Here is a 23364-nt window from a genome sequence, read left to right as displayed (position 1 = left end):
GAAAACTCTGAAGAAGTTAGACAAGGGAGTGATGAAGAACCCTTTGAGAAGGAGGATGAAGAATTTCCTTCTTACCAAAGGTTTCTTGTGACGACTCTAAAATCTATGGAGAAGAGAGCCATGGATGCTAAGCTTGACTTGCCAACATACAATGAGAAGATGGACCTAGAGGCTATAATGGATTGGGTAGATGCCCTATCTAGTTTCTTTGATTGTGAAGACATCCTTGAGAACCAAAGGGTGGAAATTTCCAAGTCTAAACTTATGGATTCTACACTCACATGGTGAAACTTCACTCAAGATGACAAGGTGAAGAATGAAAAGAATCCAATCACCACATGGAAGAAGATGGTAACTCTAATTACACAGAAATATGTCCTTAGGGATTATGAAGTTCAACTTCATAAGAAGAGAATGTATTTGAGGTAGAAGGAGATAGAAATCTCTACCTAAATTGAATAATTTTAGAAGTTGGTGATGAAATCCAAACTTGTTGAACCTGAAAGTGTGAAACTTTCTACGTATATGTTGTTGGCTCCTAATTTAACAGTTTTAAAAATGACCAAGAAACTAGACAAATGCATCTATGGAGCTAGCAAATTCCTATGATAGATACACCTGACTACAATCTTGGGCCAACTATAAGGCATAACTCCTTCTTCACTTTAGGCTCTGCAAAACCTATGTGGGTTAACCTTGAGGTTCTAAGATATGGTACCAATGCATTTAAAACATAAATCTAAACCTAATTACTATAGATGAAAACCCCTTATATCTCATAATAACTCATGAAATGACACATATCTACAATATTTGAATGCAAATCTATGAAATTCACAAGTTGAGTGAGGTTTAACCTTTTTCAGCCCACTACAAAACATGAAAAACTAAACTAATTTGATTAAAATGATTGAATTCAACAAACCCTTAGATATGTAGCAGTAAGACTTTAATGATCCTATAGCTGGCTAGTGCCTAATCCATTGGGAAAATCCATGAATAAAATGCATACATATGGATATCTAATACTTATTTATATATTCAGGTATACAATTTATCTATTCAACTTGTAAATAGACATCAATGTTCAATTTAAACCTCATTCTTACATGATATCCCCATAAACAACCTCACAACCTTGTTGATTTTCGTGAAGCATTTACGTAACCCTTTGAGTCATAGGTAATAATGAAATAACATACAACCTTAAGGGACTACAACTAGAACCTAAGCTCTATGTCAAAGATTATAAAACATTGAAGATCACTAATGAAGGAGATGAGAATCATAATGAAACTAAAATAATTCTCATATAGTGTTTCCTAGTCTTGAATCATCCCTGTGTATAGCCACCTTGGTTTTGCATAGCCTAAAGAGTAGAAAACCACCCTTGGTTTTGTTGAATTTGGGACCAAATGGTTTGAGTATATAATTGTTAATAGGAATTGGCTAATCCTTAGATTCTGTGAGTCATATCATTTTGGTATTGAGCATTTTGTTGCTTAGTATTTTTAAAACACCAACATATGCAAGGACTTAGCCTTTCCATTCAAGATGAATTAAGTTTGACAAGACCTACCAATATAAACTAGTGCTACCAATTGGCACTCAAACAAGTGTCCTCAGAAGCAAAACAATCAAGGAGAAAGAAGAACTAATCTTTTTCAAGAGGATGATGATGATGAAAGTGTCAAAGACTATATTGGTAAAGAAGGGGCTACTCCCATGATGAAGAGAGCATTAATCCAAGTACCCATACCAATGGAGCCTCTACAAAGAAAGACTCTCTTTAGAACCAACAGCAAAAGCCATAGAAAGGTATGTAATGTAGTTATTGATGTTGGTTCTACTAAAAATCTTATATCTAAAGAAATGGTAGATAAGTTGAATCTAGAGAATATACCACACCCTAATCCCTCCCATGTATCTTGGCTAACTAAAGGGCAAAAAATAATGATAAATGAATAGGCTTAGGTAGACTTTTCCATAAAAGATTATAAGGATAGATTCTTTTGTCACATTGTAGATATGGACATTTTCCACCTATCATTAGGTCATCCATGGAAGTATGACCTTAAGGCCAAACATGATGATGTCACTAACAAATGCCAAATCACCAAAGATGGTTACAAATATAATCTTCTTCCCAATCCTAACCTTTTTTGGAGCTACAAATGGGAAATGTATACTTCTAAGGGAGCGGGGGGGGGGGGGGGGGGGGGAGGGAGAAGTGAATCAAAACTACAAATATTTAACCAATAAAACTTTTAACTTTAAAACAATGCATGCATTAACATATTGAAATAACATGTAAAGTAAATGCATCCACATAAACACTTGACAGCAGATATGATTACCCAGAAATCATCCAATGAGAAGGTAAAATTGGGGTGGGGATGAAACTCACAATTCTTCACTCCTGCAACAATAAAGTTCACCTATTAAGGTTACATAGTTTGACCATTCTCATTATCTACTTTGTAAAAGGCCTACCCTGTTAAAAGCTTACAAAGGATTGTTAGATCCCACCCTATTAAAAGTGTGCCTAGCTAAAGGACTTTAGAAAACTCACTTGGAATGTCACCCTATTAAAGTATTTTACAATGATTTTTAAGTCAACCTTAGTCCAAATGATTTCACTTGCTGATACAGTTGTTAGAAAGTAACAATAAAATGTTTGATCTGATACCCTTACAACTTTGCCTTTCTGATTTCAAATTACAATTCTGTCCATCTTGATCCTCTTGATCTATTGTAGCAATGTGCTATAATTTCTCCTCTATTCTATAAACTAATTCTACAATTCTTTCACACTTCTAAGTCACTTTGGACAACCCACCCCTTTCATTTCCTTCAAATCTTTGCTTGTATCACCTCCTTGCATACACATTCATATTCACTCTAAATTAGGGGGCTTCATCTCTCTTTAAAAAAAACTTTGGTGGCTTAGGGTTAGGTATTAATCTATGATTGAGATTCATTCATTTTTCCCACTCAATTCCTTCCATTTTTTTGATTGGTTGCATGTTGATCACATAGGAAATCCAAATAGATTTGATCTTATCTTCAAAGCTTCGAGATCTATCTATAAGTTAGCTGAGCAATAGTATACATAGTTGTTTGTTCCATCACAAATAACTAGGTCCTGTGTTACTCAACACTTGATAATACTGATGCTCAACACTTACTATAATTCTGTCTTGCTCAACACTTGAACTTTCTCGGCATCAATTGTTCACTCAGCACTTGAACTACTTGGCACATGAGTGACTTGACACTCATTGCAACTTGACATCTATACATATTATATTCGACATATGTTACTAGCTTGGCATGAACTTAGTAAATATCTTAAGTGTCTTGACACTCAATTGTTAAAATCAATCTGAGATCAACAATCTCCCCCTTTAACATGAGTGGAAAAAACACTTAACTATACATGATGAATCTAATCTCCCTTGAGTATAATACATTCATACTTCAGCATATATACAAAACTTCTAAATTGTTCAAAATTTTGTAATAGATTCATATACTATAAAATTTTCTAACTCCCCCTAAGTTAATGTGTCTTTTTTATATCCAAAATCTCTCAAAGTAGATTTTCCTCTTGCTGATACTCTTTGTGTTCAATCATTCTGATACTCTTTATCTGATATGCCCTATTTTTTCTTTTCTACTATTTACTCCCCTTTATTTTCTCTTCTCTCTATTTACTTTTATCTCCCCTTTCACATGTCTCCCCCTTTCATATTTGCCTCCCCCTAACTTTTATCTCCTCCTTACATTTATCTTCCCCTTTTTGACACTTATGTCAAAGGGTCTATACATTGAGTGTGTATTTGGCCAAAAAATTCTTGTTAACTTCCATTATAATTTTGAGAGTAGCATCCTAGTTGTCTATTGCAACATCTAAGGATTTGATTTGGATGGTTGTCTCTGCTACAAGATGAACTAAACCATCCAATGTTGAAAGATTGGTGTCTTTCTTTAACATTGTTTCTGCATAGGCTAGTTCTTTCTGAAGTATTTCTATATGGGGGGTAAGGGAGGCTTGAAAGTGGACTAGCTTGGCTCTTGTGTTAGCCTCTTCTTCTATTAATACAACTAGTTCCTTTTCTGTGTGAAGCATTGTTATGGAAATGCTTCTCATTCTAAGCTAGGCTTTGTGGCAATTGCATGCCTAATATCTTTAGGTTTCTTTCTAGACCTAGAATCCTCTGGCTCATTTCTTGTGTGAAGAGTGTGGCATAACATAATTTTGTGTACAGTGACAATATATTCTCATGTACCTTCTTCACTTTTTCAATTCTATTAGCCAACTCAACTTGTGATAGCGCTATTTCACTTGATATCTTCTCATTAACTTTTCCTTGAAAATTATTTTCAGAACATTCCATGAGTTTAACATTGGTTTCCTAGACTTCATTTGTTACCTATTCAACAATTTCTAATAATTATTCTAATATGGGTTTGGTTTCATCAAGTGTTTGCAAGCTGAAGGCATCTAAGAAGATGTCTTTGATCTCATGAAGTGCTTGCCTTTTCTTATACTCTTTCCTAAGTATTTCTTGTTTCTTCTTTCTCTCTAATGCCTCTTGCATTATATTGATCTATTCTAAGGATGTGGTTGCATAGTCATATTTTGGTATAACTATTTCTTCATCTAGTGTTGGCTCTCCATAGTGAAGTACCCTTGCAACCTTTGTTGACCTCAAGCTTGGTGCAAAAATCTGAAGTGGCATTGCATCAGTGCTCAGCTCTTGAAGGACTTTGGTAAGAGTGCCAGTGGTTTGTAAATTAACCAATGTTTGTATGGCTTCTTGATCCTTTTCCTTGGGTATGTTCTTCCCTTCATCAAATTTTTCTTGATCAATTATGATCAATTGAGGTACACCTTTTGTTTGTGCTTTAGGTATAGAATCCTCTTGATCATTTGTAGGCTCTTCTATAGTTTAAGTCTGTTGTTCAATCATAACAACTTTTACTGTGGTGTCAACCTTTGCTAATGCATCCTTTGATGTTTGCATTAGAGGTTGACCATTAGTGCTATAGGGATGATAGAAGGTGGTTCTTGTGTATTCACCTTATCATTGGTTATGTTAGCTATGGCTTTTTGTAATTAATCCACACTAACCAATACTATATTATCACACAATTTAGCTTGTAATGTGGATTGGTCAAGGATCTTCTTCAAGTCCTCTACAGTTAATGGATTAATGTTCTGAGGTGATTTATCAATAACATCTATCACTTTTATTATGTCTACAGGTGTGTTTGTGTAATGTGGGGGGCTTCATGCTAGCAAGTGTGTGTCTTGCACACTTTGTTCTATTTGTTGCTCCTTAGTTGTTGCCATTTCATCCTTTTTCTATTGTGCCTCCTCCTCTATGTTATCTCCATTTTCTTTCTTAGTTTCTCCTTCCTTATCATCATCCTCATCTTCTCCATTATTCCTTCCCTAAAAGGGATCCTTTTCTCCTTCCTTGAAAGTAGTCAAGCAATATATCAACTTCCACATTTGAGAGGATTTCTTTACAACATCTTCAATCTTGTTTTGCAAAATGTTGAAGGCTCTATATTTGGGTGCAAATTTGCTACCATGTTTCTTATTTTCCTTTGTGATTTGTCCTTTTGACAATTCTAGCATCACTTGTGCCAATGTAGATTCTCTAATTTCCTTTTCCATATTTAGGCAATAGTGACATTTATTCTCAACAATTGAATGCAAATCTTTGGGCATTGTGTTGTCAAATTCAAGAGGTGTGTTCTTGAATTTTTCCATCATGGCATACATTAATTCTCCTAACATATTTTGGTCTTCTGTACCAAGTTTATTAAATTCAAAATTTTTCAATCTTGTTAAGTTTTTATTATCCCTAACATTATCACAAATGTTTCCAAGATTAGATTTGGGAGCATGACTTACCACTCTAAACTGGCTTGTGTATTCTGACTCGATCCTTTCATCATTAGTCTCTGGTTGTGCCACATATTTTCTCCTAGGTTTCTTCTGCACAAGACCCTTTTGTTCAGTAACCCTTTTCTTTTCCTTAACTTTCTCCTTAGCCTTTTGAGTGGTGGCCCTTGTGATTGGTCTTGTACCTAGAGCAGTTAGCTTTTTAGGGCTTGGTTTAGCTGCTTTCTTTCGCTTTGGCTATGCTGCAGGTTGTGGTTTAGCCTTCCTCTTCTTTGGTTCCTGTTTGGCTGGTGCTTTCTTGGCATGTTCCTCCTTGCCACCTTCTTCTTTGGTAGATTTACCCATGCATTGGGATAGGACAAGAGGTTCTTGGCCTTTCTCTTCTTCATCATCATCATCATCTTCATCTTCAACACCTTCTACAAATTTGGCTTTTAGCTTCCTCACGATTTTGTCTTTCTTTTTCATGGTTGAGGTAGTTTTCAACTCCATTTCAACCTTTGATTTTACAACATCATAATTACCAAAAAAATTAGCTATCTTATCAACTTCTTCTACAAGAAGTGTAGTGATGGAAATTGATGCTTCATCAATGTTTATTTCATAACCTAGAGGCCTTAACCATCTCACTCTAGTTATTTCACACTAGATAAAGGTGTAGTCAATGTCTACTAGAAAGAAACTATCATTCTATTATTTCTCCACTAGGGAAATAGGAGTTCTCAGCCTCTATTTCATTAACTACTTGAAATCTTCAAAGTATCTAGTCATTACTAACTCAAAATGATCTCCCATTTGTTCAATGTACTCATTTATTTTCATAGCAACTAACCTATGGGTCTTCCATCCTACTATAGAAAAAGATGGGAATTTATTTTGAACATAGAAAAATATACATATCAGTTACATTGAGCACTTTTAGACTTCCTTATTGCTCCTAAGTTCTCCATTATTTTCTACAACTATAGTTCTACAAGATCATAAGTATGATCTTTCTTGACTATCTTGTAGCCTACATCAACTCCCATACAAGGAACACTATTAAGTTTGTTTGATTGATAGAATTTGTGTGATATAACTCTCACTTTGAAATCAAGAAGTGGATCTTTGATAGTGTCAATAGTCATTCCTCTCTTGTTCCACTTTGCTCTGTATTTTTCTCTATCACCTCTTTAGAGTTTCTTCTCAAACTCTTAGACTAATCTAGGGTTGGATATCTTGTAACCCTTTGTACAATTCTATTTGAAAGTTTGATGGGTCCACCTTCCAGCCATAGACAACCGTCATGTATTCTACTTAGAACAATCTTGATCTAGTCAATTTTGAAGATAGTTGGAAAATCTAGGGCATGGGTTAAGCCCTTACTCTCTATGATTTTGAATTCTTTCTTTAACACTCCACCTTAACATAACTTGTTGTATGCCTATCTAATTTCCATGTACCCAATTCCTCCTAGCTTGTACATATATCATTTTCTCACTTCTTGAACCATAACAACCTTAGGTGGAATAATTGATAATGCACCTGTTGGATCATTCTTGTATGCAACTTCTGGTATGACCCTAAAGTTTGGTTGTTTTACTTCATTGCTAAGTAGTTGGACTTCAAATTTTTCCTTCTCCTTTGGATTCTTAGAACTTGAGGCCATTAAGCAAGCTATGGTTTTATAAATATAAAACTACATAGCTTGGCAGATGAAGAATATCTTGAAATCGATGATCTAATGCTTGATCTTCACTCTAATTCATGTAAATGCTTTTTTCTTTCTTGAAAATCACTTCTTCACTCTTCTTGCTCTTGCTCTATGTTCATAATTATGAAAAATATGTAGAATTTTCCCTTATACCATTTCATAATATAGCATTTATTGCATGGTACATGTACAACTATCAACTCGGCTCCAATGTAATTTTTGTTTCACTCTGCATCCATTGGTTTTCCCATCACTTCACAGTTATAAGAATTACCCTTACTCAGCCTCTATAGAAATTTTCTTCACTCGGTAGCTACTACTAACTTAAATTCAACTAGCTTTGGCTAACAATTTGGCACATACTAGTGCTTTACTCAACAATTGAAGAGGACTTTTCACACTTGGTAGTAAGATAAAAACTTAAAGATTTAACGATGGAATTTACTTATTATCTTGCATCTCTCTTCATGCTAATATATCTATTTTAGTACTAACTTATTTTGGAATTGATTTATGAGAAAAAAAATTTAAATATTAGTCCCACATACCTCCTTTTTCTTAGTTTGATAAGATGTAAACACTTAACCTATCATGTGAAGTGATCCCTTCATTTTATGTGTTGCATTCATCTTTCTTCCTCCATGTTTTGTTCATCTCTCCTCTGATGTGTTCAATATCTACCTTCCCTTTTCCTTTGTTGAACTCTAGTTTAGGTTCCTTTGTCCTTGTTGGGAAATGCTTGCTGATATGACCAATCTTCAAATAGCTAAAGCATGTAGTTTGACTCAACCATCTATTGTAGCTACCATTAAAGTGTGTTCTTATGCAATTCTCACAAATCTTTCCATACTCTTGACAATAGTGATAACTATGTATTGTATTGTAATCCTAGTTATAGGAATTTTTATAGCTTCTTCCCTTTGTTGACTTGTTTGATGACCGTGTAGACTCAAATCTACATTCAAATGCTTTGTGTCCAAACTTTTGACAATTTTAGTAGTCTCCTTCAAATTTTGGTGGATGCATGGTTTTGGTTCTACATTCGTGTGCCTAATGACCTTGTTATTTGCACTTGTGACAATGAGTCATGTTCTCTGGCTTAGCATTTTCACTAGCATTCTTGCTCCTATAAAAATTAGCTATATTTCCTTTTTTTCCACAGTGATGACAAGTAGGTTTAGAATTCTTACCTTTATTGTTTCTTTCCTTAGTAGCTTTGGTTGATTCTCCTTCTTCAGTGCTTATGTAGACAAATCATTATGTGTCTTTACTAGATCTAGGGGATTTTAATAGCTGCTCAAAGTACTTGATGGCTTCATTTGGCTTGTTGAAACTTTCAGAAAACTCATTTTCTCTTTTTAGGTCATTCTATAGTTGTTCAATCTACAACTTCAATGTAGTTATCTCAATGTCCTTGACATTCAACTCATGATGGGCATTCATGATTTGGATTAGGGTGTCCAATTGCATGTTTGAGATCATGGATAGCTTTGCTAACTTTTCTTCCAATCTATTTGCCAAAATTATTTTGTCTTCTTCAATCATGGCTTTGTCTTCTATAGATTTCTTCTTTTGTTCAATCACTTCACATAGTAGTATAAGTTGTGATTCTTGTTCCAACTTCAGATTTTTGATCTCCTTAGCTTGTGCTCTATTCTTTTCCATGAGATTTGCAATTGCTACATCAAATTCAGAGGAGTTTTCATTTATCAATAACTTTGTGGTGTTAATCTCTTTGTATTGATGTCATTTTTTGCCATATCAATCTCTTTCCTTCTCTTCAATGAACTTCTCGAGGCATCTCTAGCTTCATTCAATTGTTGTAGTAAGAGATGTATCTCAATCTCTTGATTATCAATGGTCTTTCCCAACTTGTAAACTTCCATCTCAAGATCTTTTCTCCAAGCTATAAGGCTTCTCCTCATGAGAACTTAGCTCTAATACCAATTATTACAAATACAAATGGGAAACGTATACTTCTGAGGGAAGGGGGGGGGGGGGGGGCGGGTGGGTGAATTAGTAGTACAAATCTTTAACCAATAAAACTTTTAACTTTAAAACAATGCATGCATTAACATATTGAAATAACATGTAAATTAAATGCATCCACATAAATACTTGACACCAGATATGATTACCCAGAAACCCTCCAATGAGAAGGTAAAACTGTGGTGGGGATGACATCCATAATTCTTCACCACTATAGCAATAAAGTTCACCTATTAAGGTTACATAGTTTGACCATTCTCATGATCTTCCCTGTGAAAGGCTTGCCGTGTTAAAATCTTACAAAGGATTGTTAGATCCCACCCTCTTAAAGGATTTTAACACACTGTTAAAAGTGTGCTTGGCTAAAGGAATTTAGAACACTCAAAATGTCACCCTGTCAAAGGATTTTACAATGACTATTAAGTCAACCTTAGTCCAAAGGATTTCACCCTATTGATATAGTTGTTAGAAAGCAATATTAGAATACTTGATCTGATGCACTTACAAATTTCCATTGTTGATTTTAGATCACAATTCTATCCATCTTGATCCTATTGATCTATTGTAGAAATGTTGTATAGTTTGTCCTTTTTTTTTGTAAACTAATTATGTAATTCTTTCACACTTCCAAGTCACCTTGGACAATCCACCCCTTTCACTTCCTTCAAATCTTTTCTTGGATCACCTCCTTGCATACACATTCATACTCGCTCTAAATTATGGGGCTTCATCTCCCTTTAAAAAAGACTTTGGTGGCTTTGGGTTAGGTATGAATCTATGATTGACATTCATTCATTTTTCCCACTCAATTTCTTCCATTTTTCTGATTGGTTGCATGTTGATCACATAGGGAATCTAAATAGATTTGATCTTATCTTCAAATCTTTGAGATCTATCCATAAGTAAGCTAAAAAATGGTTTACATAGTTGTTTGTACCATCAAAAATCACTAGGTCCATTTTTTGTTACTCAACACTTGATAATAATGATGCTTGGCACTTACTGTAATTCTACCTTGCTCAACACTTGAACTTTCTCGGCATCAATTGTTCACTTAGCACTTGAACTATTCGACACATGAGTGACTTAACACTCATTGAAACTTGCCATCTATACATATTATATGTGGCATATGTTACTAGCTTGATATGAACTTAGTAAATATATTAAGTGTGTTGACACTCAATTATCAAAACCAATCTGACATCAACAACCCTCACCAAGAGAAACCCAAAGATCAGTTAGTTATCATGGTAGGTGAATAAGAGATGATGAATACTATTCAAGACTCTCAAATAGGGTATTCCCTAGTTGTTAGACCTAAGATGAAAGTAGTCACTAAAGAAGTTCCTAAAGAAGTAAATGATCTACTATAAAAGTACAAAGAGATACTTGCAGGAGACACTCTAGATGAAATCCCACCATTGAGGGACATCTCACACTAGATGGATTTCATACCAGGTGCTTCTCTCCCCAACAAGGCTTCATATAAAATCACCCCTGATCAAAATGCATACATATCTAGATAGATCAATGATTTTTTGGCTCAAGGAATCATTCAAAAGAGTCTCATCCCTTATGCAATCCATAGTTTTTTGGCCCCTAAAAAGGATAGGAAATGGAGACTTTACACTGACTCTAGGGAAATCAAAAAAATAACTATAAGGTATAGATTCCCTACACCTAGGATTTACTATCTACTAGACCAAATTAGAGGAGCATGCTACTTTTTAAAAATAGACCTTAAATTAGGCTATCATTAGATAAGTATCAAGCTTGGAGATAAGTGGAAAATAGAATTTAAAACCATTTAAGGGTTATATGAATGGCTTGTCATGAAATTTGGTTTAAGCAATGCCCCAAGTAGCTTCATGAGGTTGATGAATGAAGTCCTTCATGACTTTATAGGTAAGTTTGTGGTGGTTTATCTTGATGAAATATTGATCTTTAGCAGGTCCAAGGAAGAACACATGAGACTCTTGGAACTAGTCCTTTAAAGGCTACATGAAAATAAGTTGGCAATAAACCTTGAAAAGTGTGCATTTATGCAAACAAAATTGGCAATTTTGGGTCTTTTCATCTCAAAGAGAACATTGAAGATGGATCCTAAAAATGTTGAGGCTATCCTTAATTAGACAACACCTAAGATAGCAAGGGAAGTTAGGAGTTTCCATGGATTGGAAAAATTATATACAAAATTTGTCAAGAACTTTAATCACATATGGGCACATCTATTGGATACAATTAAAGGAGGTAAGAAGACAATTTTTCAATGGACAACTCAAGAAAATAAAGAATTTGAATACTTGAAAGGTAGGGTAGCACAATATCCAATATTGGCACTAACTAAATTCAAAAAACTATTCACAATGGAAAGTGATGGAAGAAATCTTGCCATAGGAGTAATTCTTAGTCACGAGGGAAGACCAATGGCTTTCTTCTCTAAAAAAATCAATGATGCCAAGAAGAAATACAACACATATGACCTACAACTATACACTATGGTTTAGGATCTCAAGAAATGGAGGCACTACTTGCTTGCTAGGGAATTCATTGTCTATAAAGATGATCATGCACTAAGATTCTTGAATTGCCAATACAAGTTGAGTTGCAGACACATTAAGTGGGTTGAGCAACTCCAAGCCTTCACATTCTCAATCAAAGACAAGAAAGGCATTGCAAACAAGGTAGCAGATTCTCTCAACTGGAGAGTCAACGTGGTGGAGGAAGTTCAAGTAAAAATCATGGGGATTGATGCCTTTAAACATCTATACAAAGATGATCTTATTTGTTGTAGAATGGTGTATTGTTCAAAGGAGGACAATTTTGCATTTCTAGATGCTCCATGAGGGAAAACTCAATCAAAGAGGAGTATTTTGGCACATTAGGAGGTCATTTTTGGATTGAAAAAACTTTGGAACTCCTAAGGAGAAACTATCATTGGCCAAAGTTACCTACTAATGTCAGAATGTTTGTAGAAACTTGCACAATATGTTAAAGAGCCAAGGGAGTAAGGAAAAATCAAGGTCTTTTATCATCCCTTACCTATTCCTACAAAGCCATGGGTTAGTGTAATCTTGGATTTTGTCTTTGGTCTTCTAAGCACAAGATAAGGTTTTGATAGCATCTTTGTTATTGTAGACAAATTTAATAAAATGGCTCATTTTTTCCCTTGTAAGAGCTCTAATGATGATTCTCACATTTCTATCCTTATTTTCATGCAAGTAGTCAGGACTCATGGATTCTCAACATTCATTATCTCAGATAGAGATTTGAATCTACAAGGTCATTAGGCAACCTTTTAAAGTGTCTAACAAAGCAACATGAGTAGACATGGGATGTGATTCTCCCTCAAGAAGAATATTCCTTCAGTGACTTAATAAATAGGTCAACAACAAAGACACCATTCCAAGTAAACTATATCTCGATTCCATCCTAGAGGAGTCATGGAACTAGGAGACTTACCAAGTGTTTTCAAAACTAGTGCATAAGGTGAAGAATTCTCAACATGGATCAAACAAATTTATGATCAAGTTAGAGATATTATAAATTAGAATACTGCAAAATACAAACAACAGGTAGATAAAAAGAAGAGACATGTTTTATTCAAGGAAGGAGATCAAGTATGGGCTTATATGAACAAAGAAAGACTAGCAAGGGGACACACAAAATTGTAGATGAGGAAGATTGGACCCTATTAGATATTGCACAAATTTGGGGAAAATGCATATGAAATTTCATTGCCTCCAACCATATTAATTTCTCGCATTTTTAATTTTTGCGATCTCACCCTTTTCAAAGGTGATGCAGGAACTAATGATGTACTATTGGATGTTGATGAACAAGTAGAATGAATCAAGGATTTTCCACCTAGCCAACCACTTCAATTAGAGAAGATTTTCAATTCCAAGGTGGTCATGAAGACAAAAAAGATTACCTATAAAAACTACTTGGTCAAGTGGAAGGGTCTTCTAGACATATATTCTACATGGATGACTGAAAAATGCATTGCCAAGCATGACACTTCTAGTAAACAACTATCCTCAAGTGGGACTTGAGATTTTTGAGAAAGGGAGTATGGTACAAGAGCACCTATCCCTCCACTCTCTAGAGAATCAATGATATATAACTCATCATGAGTTTTACTCAAGTTCATTTACACCTAAGAGACTTTTGTAATTGGTAGAAATAGTTACTTAATGGAATAAGCCTATTTGTAAGGCCTAGTCCCCATTTGGTTCTTTATAAACCATGGGTTTTTGCTATGGTTGAAGGGAACATCTTAGGCCTAGCATAGGTTAGGAGTTTCTTTAGGTTTCCTAATATGTTTTAGGCCCCTAGGGCACAAGGGGAAGGTCCAAATTGGGTTAGATTGTGCAATTTGCAAAAATTGTCAAAAGTTGTCAAATTTTACATAATTTCTCCCCAATTGTCACAACATTTGAAAACTGGTTGGATTGTTTGTGGGAAGTCTTCATATATCCCTCACAAGTAGCTAGAAGACAAATAATGTAATTTTGTAATTTCAATCAAATAAAGATCCCCTTTTTCGTTGTAAAATGTTGCATCTTGTGAGTGCACAAATTGGTATAGATTGGAATAGGAAGATGAATGTTTGATTTTTAATCCTAATTTTTGTACTAGAATAGTGCAAGTTATTTGAGGTTTTCAAGTGACCCGCATCAAAAGATATCCCAATTTCTTCCTTGAGTGTACCAAAACCCTCAAATTAGTGACAAGTTTTAGTAAAAAATGCCTTAGCTTGCATTCGCACTATGAAAACTTCATTCCACTTTGTAAAATACAAGTTAGGATGATGTATTATAAGACCCCTCAATGATGGGAGATGGAAAGAAAGGCGTCTAATTTTTCTAAAAATCCCTAGGCCAAACATCTCTGTGTTTGGTGTAGGACAACAGGTATTGAACTATTTCAAGCACTTGGGGAGTGGGTGAAACCATTCTAAGGGTGGAATATGAACTCTATTATATCCATACATATTTCCTATTTGGTGGCTTAACCTAGTCAATCACCTAATTCATACATCCTTCACAAACCCTAGCAATTAAGCCTAATAAGGGTTATTGTTGCATTTATGCTAAGGGAATCATTTGACCAGTTGGGAGCCTAAAAGTTTGGAATATAAAGATTATTCCAAAAAAGTATCCATATATGAAATTTTTCCTGAGTCCTTTGGGAAAATTTTAAACTAAACCTTAATTCCCTCGTTGATAGGGCTAATTGGAGGCTCCTATGCCTAAAAGGCAATTTTGCTATCTATAGCCTTTAGGAGTAAGATAGGCTATTCAAACCCTCCAGTTTGAGTTTGTTGAATTTTTAGGAAAATTTCCATTCCCCTATGAACTCATAGGTTCCCTTTGCAAGCATAAACCTAGTTAGACGTAGTGGTACTCTTTTGGGTGCCTAGGCCATGCTTTTGAGTAACTTCATTCCAAAGGTGTAGAGCACTTTCTTGACTCCATTTTGAGGTATTTGAAGGATTCTAAGGCCACAACACTTCATAGCTTCCTATATAAGGGAGATCTTTGCATGTGAGAGAGAGAGAGAGAGTAGGGGATGGGAGAGAGAGAGAGAGAGAGAGAGAGAGAGAGAGAGAGAGAGAGAGAGAGAGAGAGAGAGAGAGAGAGAGAGAGAGAGAGAGAGAGAGAGAGAGAGAGAGAGGATGTGATGGGGACAGACCACCCAAGCACAGAATGGACACAAAAGGAAAGGGATAATTGTATTAACTGTTTAAATATGCTATTACATTCAGTACATAGAAAATAGACTTCAAAACATGCCCTAAGGGCTTACAATAGTATAAGTCTGGAGATAATTTCTCCTTTCAGTACCTCCTCTCAAACTCCACTCCGAACTACCTTTTACAATGCCATAAATGTTCTTAAATGGACCTTGGAGGGTTAAGGATTAGGAATACATTCTAGAAAGTGCTAGTTGGTATCCACCGACCAAATAGAAGGCTCCAGAAGCTGCGTTAGAAGTTGATACAAATCTAGAAGAATCCATAAATGGTAACCAAACTTTCGGGAGGCATAACTTTTGAACCGTAGATCCGATTGATGAACCATTTACATTTTCGGATAGCTCTCAAAGCGCTCTATAGACCTTTGGACTAGATTTTCTCGTCCCCCATTTTTTGACCCTTTTTGAGGTCATTTAATGCCCCTAACTTGACTTTGGAGCATTCTTAAGATGTCTCCAGAAATTGAAAAACTGAGATAACTTTCAAACCGTGGGCCCTCTAAATTACAATTACATTCATCTGGCCAATTTACACCTTCTAGTTCACCAAAATGATGGCTCAATTACATACTCCTATTTTTTTGGCATTTACACATATCCCAAGGTGATTAAAAACTCTAACCCAGAACACTGATAGTGGAACTATGAGAGTTGGAACCTTTATTTGACCCAAATGGGTATCCAGAAATGAAAACACATGAAACATAAACTAATTCTAAGTACATTTTTTTGGTTGACACAAGATTGCCCTTATACCTCTGGATACTTCTGCATTAGGATGGGAGAGGGTTGGAGAGAGAGAGACAGAGAGAGAGAGAGAGAGAGAGAGAGAGAGTAGGTGATTAGAAAGGATGTTATAGGGGGATAGAGAGAGTAGGGGATGTGAGAGGGTGGGATACGGGATGGTGCTAGAGCACCTATTTGTTGGATATTTTATGGATAAAATCATATTTTACATTGTGTTTAATATGGTTTTATTTTTATGTAAGGAACTAAATACCATTTGGAGTTCATTCAAATTATTTTGTAAGGCTATAAAAGCCATTAAAAGCATAGTGACTTACAAGGTCCTAAAAAATTTAAGTTTGATAAAACCACTCAATTGTATCAAAATAGATTGGACATTATTTAATTCAAGTCTTAAAACCATCTCTATCATATTTTAAGGGTTTATGAAAAGTTTCAAGTCGTTTGGATAATAATTGTAAAAGTTGTTCAAAAGTTGTCAAAATTGTAGTGAAAACTTTTACAACTTGGTGACAACTTTTAAAAGTTGGTTTAAAGATTTTGATGGGTAGTTGTAGGTTGGTTGGAGAGTTTAATGTGATTCAAATTTACATATATTTTGGTCTCCAAAAAAGGAAATTATTAGTGGGAGAATTTGGAGGAAGGATTTGGAATGGAAGAAAACATATTTTGATGTTGTATATTCCAATTTTCTAGTTATCATTTTCAACAAATTTCTCTGATGTTTTGGTTGATGGGAACTCATTTTGAATGATACAAACTTGAAACTTATATTTTCAGAAATAATAATTAGTTATATTTCATTTGAATTTTTTTTTGGATGATTTTCATTATGTTTGAAAGAAGTTATGATTGTTTTGATGAAGACTAGTTAGATTCTATCATAATATGAACAACATTGAGGAAATTGCAATAACTTTTATTTCCTTTCTTGGATTTCGCTTTAATTTGGAGAAAATTTTGGTACTTACTTTTATTTAATCTAAAAAAAATTATTCATTTAATTCTTTCATTTATGTGAGTTATTAATAAGTGAATAAGGGTTTTAAATTATTCCCTCATGGAGAAATTGTTCTTAAAAGTTGAAACCTTCTTACATTTGTTTGAATGGTTGGAAAAGGTTATAAATATGAATCCATACATAATAATTGAGTGCAATAATATATTTAAGTTTTGGATTGATTCTATATATCCATTCCTTGGAACTTTCTTTATAATTTTAAGCCTAATTAGGCCTATTAGTTCTATGAATATAGTAAGGGTTAAGGACTACTAGAGTAGAGTTGGTTCTATAACTTAAAAATTTTGTTGAAGGCCCATAAAGAACACTTTTGATGTACTCTCTACATCAAGTGGTATTAGAGCCCAAAAGGTCTAGGAAAAAGTTATTTTTTGGTTATGTGTTTGTCTTTTACAGGTTGAAGAGGGAACCTGGATACTAAGAGACTAGGCCAAGAGATCAAAGAGGAGAAAGGCCTAAAAAGAGGTATCAAAGAAAAGATGAAGAAAGGTAATAGAGACTTGCTTGAAAATGGATTTATTTACAAAATTGATGCATGGTAATTTTAAGAGTTATTCCTTGATACCTTTTTTTTAATCCAAGCCTAATTAGGCCTATTAGGTTTATGAACATAGTAAGGGTTAAGGAGTGTTGAAATAGAGCTAGTTCTATAACTTTGAAATTTTGTGGAAGACCCATAAAGCACACTTTTTCTTCTCTCTCTATATCAAGGGATAGATATATAGAGAGAGGGTGGGATAGAGAGAGGGTATGATAGGAAGGGGAGAGGGTGGGATAGGTAGGTAGAGAGAGAGAGAGAGAGAGAGAGAGAGAGAGAGAGAGAGAGAGAGAGAGAGATGAGAGAGGGTAGGATAGGGGAGACAAAGAGAGACTAGGGGATAGGTGAGATAGAGAGCAAGAGAGAGTAGAGGATGGTAGAGGGTGGGATAGTGAAGAGGGGGATAGTGGGGATGGGAGAGGGTGGGATAGGGGGAGAGAGAGAGTAGGGGATGTGAGAGAGAGAGAGAGAGAGAGAGAGAGAGAGAGAGAGAGAGAGAGAGAGAAGGGGATTGGAAAGGGTGGGATATAGGGGAGAGAGAGTAGGAGATGGGAGATGATAGAGGGGGGGGGGAGAGAGAGAGAGAGAGAGAGAGAGAGAGAGAGAGAGAGAGAGAGAGAGAGAGAGAGAGAGAGGGAGAGAAGGGGATGGAAAAGGGTGGGATATAGGGGAGAGAGAGTAGGAGATGGGAGACGATAGAGGGGGGGAGGGAGAGAGAGAGAGAGAGAGAGAGAGAGAGAGAGAGAGAGAGAGAGAGAGAGAGAGAGAGAGAGAGAGAGAGAGATTTCACATATTGTGTACACATTGTAGTGTGTGCATGCTTTATTATGTGTGCACACTTAAATAGTGCAAGCACACTTTATAGTGCATAGGGGCTATATGAAAATATCAAAAAATGGTTATAAGGAAAATTTGGGTCCTTGTTGATCCATATTCAATTTTTTTCTATTGTTTGTTATATTGTTTTGGCAAAAAACATGGGTCTCATGCTATTGGAAGCTAGCAAACACCAAATTCAATCATTAGATGTACAATATTTAAAGGATTTTTAAACATTCTTTCTATAGAAAAGGTTGGTGCGATCCTTTTAAAATATTTTTTGTTACTATAGAGAAAATTTTCACTATAATTTGACAAGTTGTTTAATATATATTTAGTACATTAAAATTTGCATATCTGAATGAATTATTATGTGAAAATGGTTAGAAATTTGACAAGATGTTTAATATATATTATTTATTCATTTGAATAATTATAATTTGTATATGTATTTGAACAATTTGTTATTTAAATTTTTTAGGTAATTTAGATGTTTGAATAATTTGACATATAGAAATCATCATCATGCTAATGAAGAAACCAAAAACTCAAACAATGGAAGAGAGGGAGAGAGATTTGGCAATTAAAAGAGATAAAATGAAAATCCTATATGAACAAAGAAAATTACAATGCAATAATGAAGGATTGTCCTTCAAAGAGAAACATGACCCACCAATAGAAAGAAACAAAGAAGAAGAATAAGAAAGACAAAGAGAATTAATGAGGCTCTTATGCTCAAGAAGACGTTTGAACTGTGAAGCTACACAATTTTCAAATGTTGGAGTCACATCATCATCTCATGTTGAAGAGATGCTAATTTCTACATTAGAAAATATACACAGTCCATCATGTCATGTTAAAGGAACAACATCAAAATATCAAGTAGGGGATATTCCATCTTTTGCATCTTATTTCCAAGGAACAACATCTTTAGTTCAAGGTACATAAAATACTCAACCTTATGTTGATGTTCAAAAAGTATTCATTTAATTCTTTCATTTATAGGAGTTATTAATAACTAAATAAGTGTTTTAAATTCTTCCCTCATTGAGAATTTGTTCTTAAAAGTTGCAACATTCTTGCATTCATTTGAATGGTTGGAAAGTATTATAAATGTGAATCCCTACCTTAGAATTGGGTAGAATAATATATTTTAAGTTTTGTATTGATTTTATGTACCCATTTCTTGGTACTTTCATTCTAATCAAAGCCTAATCAGGCCTATTAGGTTTATGAGCATAGTAAGGGTTAAGGAGTGTTGGAATAAGGTTGGTTCTATTACTTTGAAATTTTGTGGAAGGCCCATAAAACACACTTTTTCTTCACTCTCTACATCAGGGGATAGATATAGAGAGGGATAGTGGAGAGAGAGAGAGAGAGAGAGAGAGAGAGAGGAGGGGGGGGGGGGGTTACAATAGGAAGGGGAGAGGGTGGGATAGGTGGGAAGAGAGGGAGAGGGAGGGAGGGAGGGAGGGGGGTAGAGAGAGAGAGAGAGAGAGAGGGGGGGGGGGGGGATGGGAGAGGGAGAGAGGGAGAGATAGAGAAAGAGAGTAGGAGGTGGGGAAGAGTGGGATAGGGGGTACAGAGAGAGTAGGGGATGGGAGAGGGTGGGATAGGGGGAAGAGAGAGAGTAGGGGATGGGAGAGGGTGGGATAGGGGAGAGAGAGAAGGAGATAAGAGAGGGTGGGATTGAGAGAGATATTTTTCACATGTTGCATATACATTGTAGTGTGTGCACTCTTTATTATGCGTGTGCACTTAAATAATGCATGGGCACTTTATAGTGTGTAGGCATTCTATGAAAATACCAAAAAATAGTTATAAGGAAATTTTGGTCCCTACTAACCCTTTTTTTTTCTATTGTTTGTTCTATTGTTTCAATAGAAAACATCGATCTCATGCTATTGGAAGCTAGCAAACACCAAATTCAATGATTGGATACACTATTTGAAGGAGCTTTGAACATTCTTTCTATAGAAAAGGTTAGTGCAATCCTCTTTAAATATTTTTTTTTACTATAGAGACAAATTTTACTATAATTTGAGAAGTTGTTTAATATATATTTAATTCATTGAAATTTGTATATTTGAATGAATAATTATGTGGTAATTGTGTAAATTTGATAAGTTGATTAATATATATTGTTCCATCATTGAAATAATTATAATTTGTATATTTATTTGAATGATTTGTTAATTACAAATTGAAAGTAATTTAGATGTTTGAATAATTTGACATATAGAAATCATCATAATGCCAAGGAATAAACCATAAACTCAAACAATGGAAAATAGGGAGAGATATTTGGCAATTAAAAGAGATAAAATGAAACATCTATGTGAACAAAGAAAATTTCAATGCAATAATGAAGGATTGTCTTTCAAAGAGGAACAAAAACCACCAATACAAAGAAACAAAGAAGAAGAATTGGAAAGACAAAGAGAATGAATGAGGCTCTTATGCTCAAGAAGACATTTGAATTGTGAAGCTACACCATATTTCAATGTTGGAATCATATCATCATCTCATCTTGATGAGACACTAATTTCTATATTGGAAAATGTACATAGTCCATCATGTCATGTTAAAGGAACAACATCAACATATCAAGTAGGATATATTTAATCTTTTGCATCTTATTTCCAAGGCACATCATCTTCAGTTCAAGGTGCACAAAATACTCAACCTTATGTTGATATTCAAAGAGTATTCATTTAATTCTTTTGTTTATGGGAGCTTTTAATAACTAAATAAGGGTTTTAAATTCTTCCCTCATTGAGAAATTATTCTTAAAGGTTGCAACATTCTTGTATTTATTTGAATGGTTGGAAAATATTATAAATGTGAATCTCTACCTAAGAATTGGGTGGACTAATATATGTTAAGTTTTGGATTTATTCTATGTACCCATTCCTTGGTACATTCTTTGTATTCTAAGCCTAATTAGGCCTATTAGGTTTATGAACATAGTAAGGGATAAAAAGTGTTGGAATAGAGCTAGTTCTATAACTTTGAATTTTGTGGAAGCACCATAAAGTACACTTTTTATTCACTCTCTACATCAAGTGATAGATATAGAGAGGGAGGGTGGTATAGAGAGAGGGGGTACAATAGGAAGTGGAGAGGGTGGGATAGGTAGAGATAGAGAGAGAGAGAGAGAGAGAGAGAGAGAGAGAGAGAGTAGGGGATGGGAGAGAGTTGGATAGAGGGAGAGAGAGACTAGGGAATGGGAGAAGGTGGGATAGGGTAGAGAGAGACTAGGGGATGGGAGAGGGTGTGTGTGATAGAGAGAGTAGGGGATGGGAGAGGGAGAGAGGGAGAGAGAGAGAGAGAGGGAAAGAGGGGGAGAGAGAGAGAGAGAGAGAGAGAGAGAGAGAGAGATTAGGGGATGGGAAAGGGTGGGATAATAGGGAAAGAGAGTAGGGGATGGGAGAGGGTGAGAAAGGGGGAGAGAGAGATAGAGAGAGAGTAAGTCATGGGAGAGGGTGGGATAGGGGGGAGAGAGAGAGAGTAGGGGATGGGAAAGAGTGGTATAGGGAGAGATTTTTCACATATTGCATACATTGTAGTGTGTGCATGCTTTATTATGCATGCACACCTAAATAGTGCATGTGCACTTTATAGTGTGTAGGCAATATGAAAATACCAAAAATTAGTTATAAGGAAAATTTGGGTCCCTACTGATCCATATTCTCTTTTTTGTTGTTGTATGTTCTACTATTGTGATAGAAAACATGGGTCTCAAGCTATTGGAAGCTAGAAAACACCAAATTCAATCATTGGATACACTGTTTGAAGGACTTTTTAGCATTACTTCTATAGAAAAGGTTAGTGAGATCCTTTTTAAATATTTTTTGTTACTATAGAGACAAATTTCACTATAATTTGACAAGTTGTTTAATATATATTTAATTCATTGAAATTTGTATATTTGAATGAATTGTTATGTGCTAATAGTAAGAAGTTTGTCAAGTTGTTTAATATATATTATTCATTCATTGAAATAATTATAATCTGTATATGTATTTGAATGATTTTTTGTTTACAAATTGTAAGTAATTTAGATGTTTGAATAATTTGACATATAGAAATCATCATCATGCCAAGGAAGAAACCAAAAACTCAAACAAGGGGGGAGAGAGAGAGAGAGAGAGAGAGAGAGAGAGAGAGAGAGAGAGAAGAGAGAGAGAGAGAGAGAGAGAGAGAGCGAGAGAGAGAGAGAGATTTGGAAATTAAAAGAGATAAAATGAAACTCCTATGTGAACAAAGAAAATTGTAATGCAATAATGAAGGATTTTCTTTCAAAGAGGAACAAGAACCACCAATACAAAGAAACAAAGAAGAAGAATTGGAAAGACAAACAAAATGAATGAGGCTCTTATGCTCAATAAGACATTTGAATTGTGAAGTTACACCATGTTTCAATGTTGGAGTCATATAATCATCTCATGTAGAAGATACACTAATTTCTACATTAAAAAATGTACACAATTCATCATGTCATGTTAAAGGCACAACATCAACATATCAAGTAGGTGATATTCCATATTTTGTATCTTATTTCCAAGGCACATCATCTTCAGTTAAAGGTACACAAAAAAATCAACCTTATGTTGATGTTTAAAAGGTATTCATTTAATTGTTTCATTTATGAGAGTTATTAATAAATGAATAAGTGTTTTGAATTCTTCCCTCATTGAGAAACTGTTCTTAAAATTTTCAACATTCTTGCATTCATTTGAATGGTTGGAAAATATTATAAATGTGAATCCCTACATAATAATTGGGTGGAATAATATATTTTAAGCTTTGGATTGATTCTATGTACCCATTCCTTTGTACCTTTTTTGTAATCCAAGCCCAATTAGGCCTAT

The sequence above is a fragment of the Cupressus sempervirens genome, chromosome 2 (genome assembly GCF_028749045.1).
Source record: "Cupressus sempervirens isolate cs-2001-9-10 chromosome 2, ASM2874904v1, whole genome shotgun sequence".
Lineage (NCBI taxonomy): Eukaryota > Viridiplantae > Streptophyta > Pinopsida > Cupressales > Cupressaceae > Cupressus > Cupressus sempervirens.
This window is presented reverse-complemented; position numbering follows the sequence as displayed.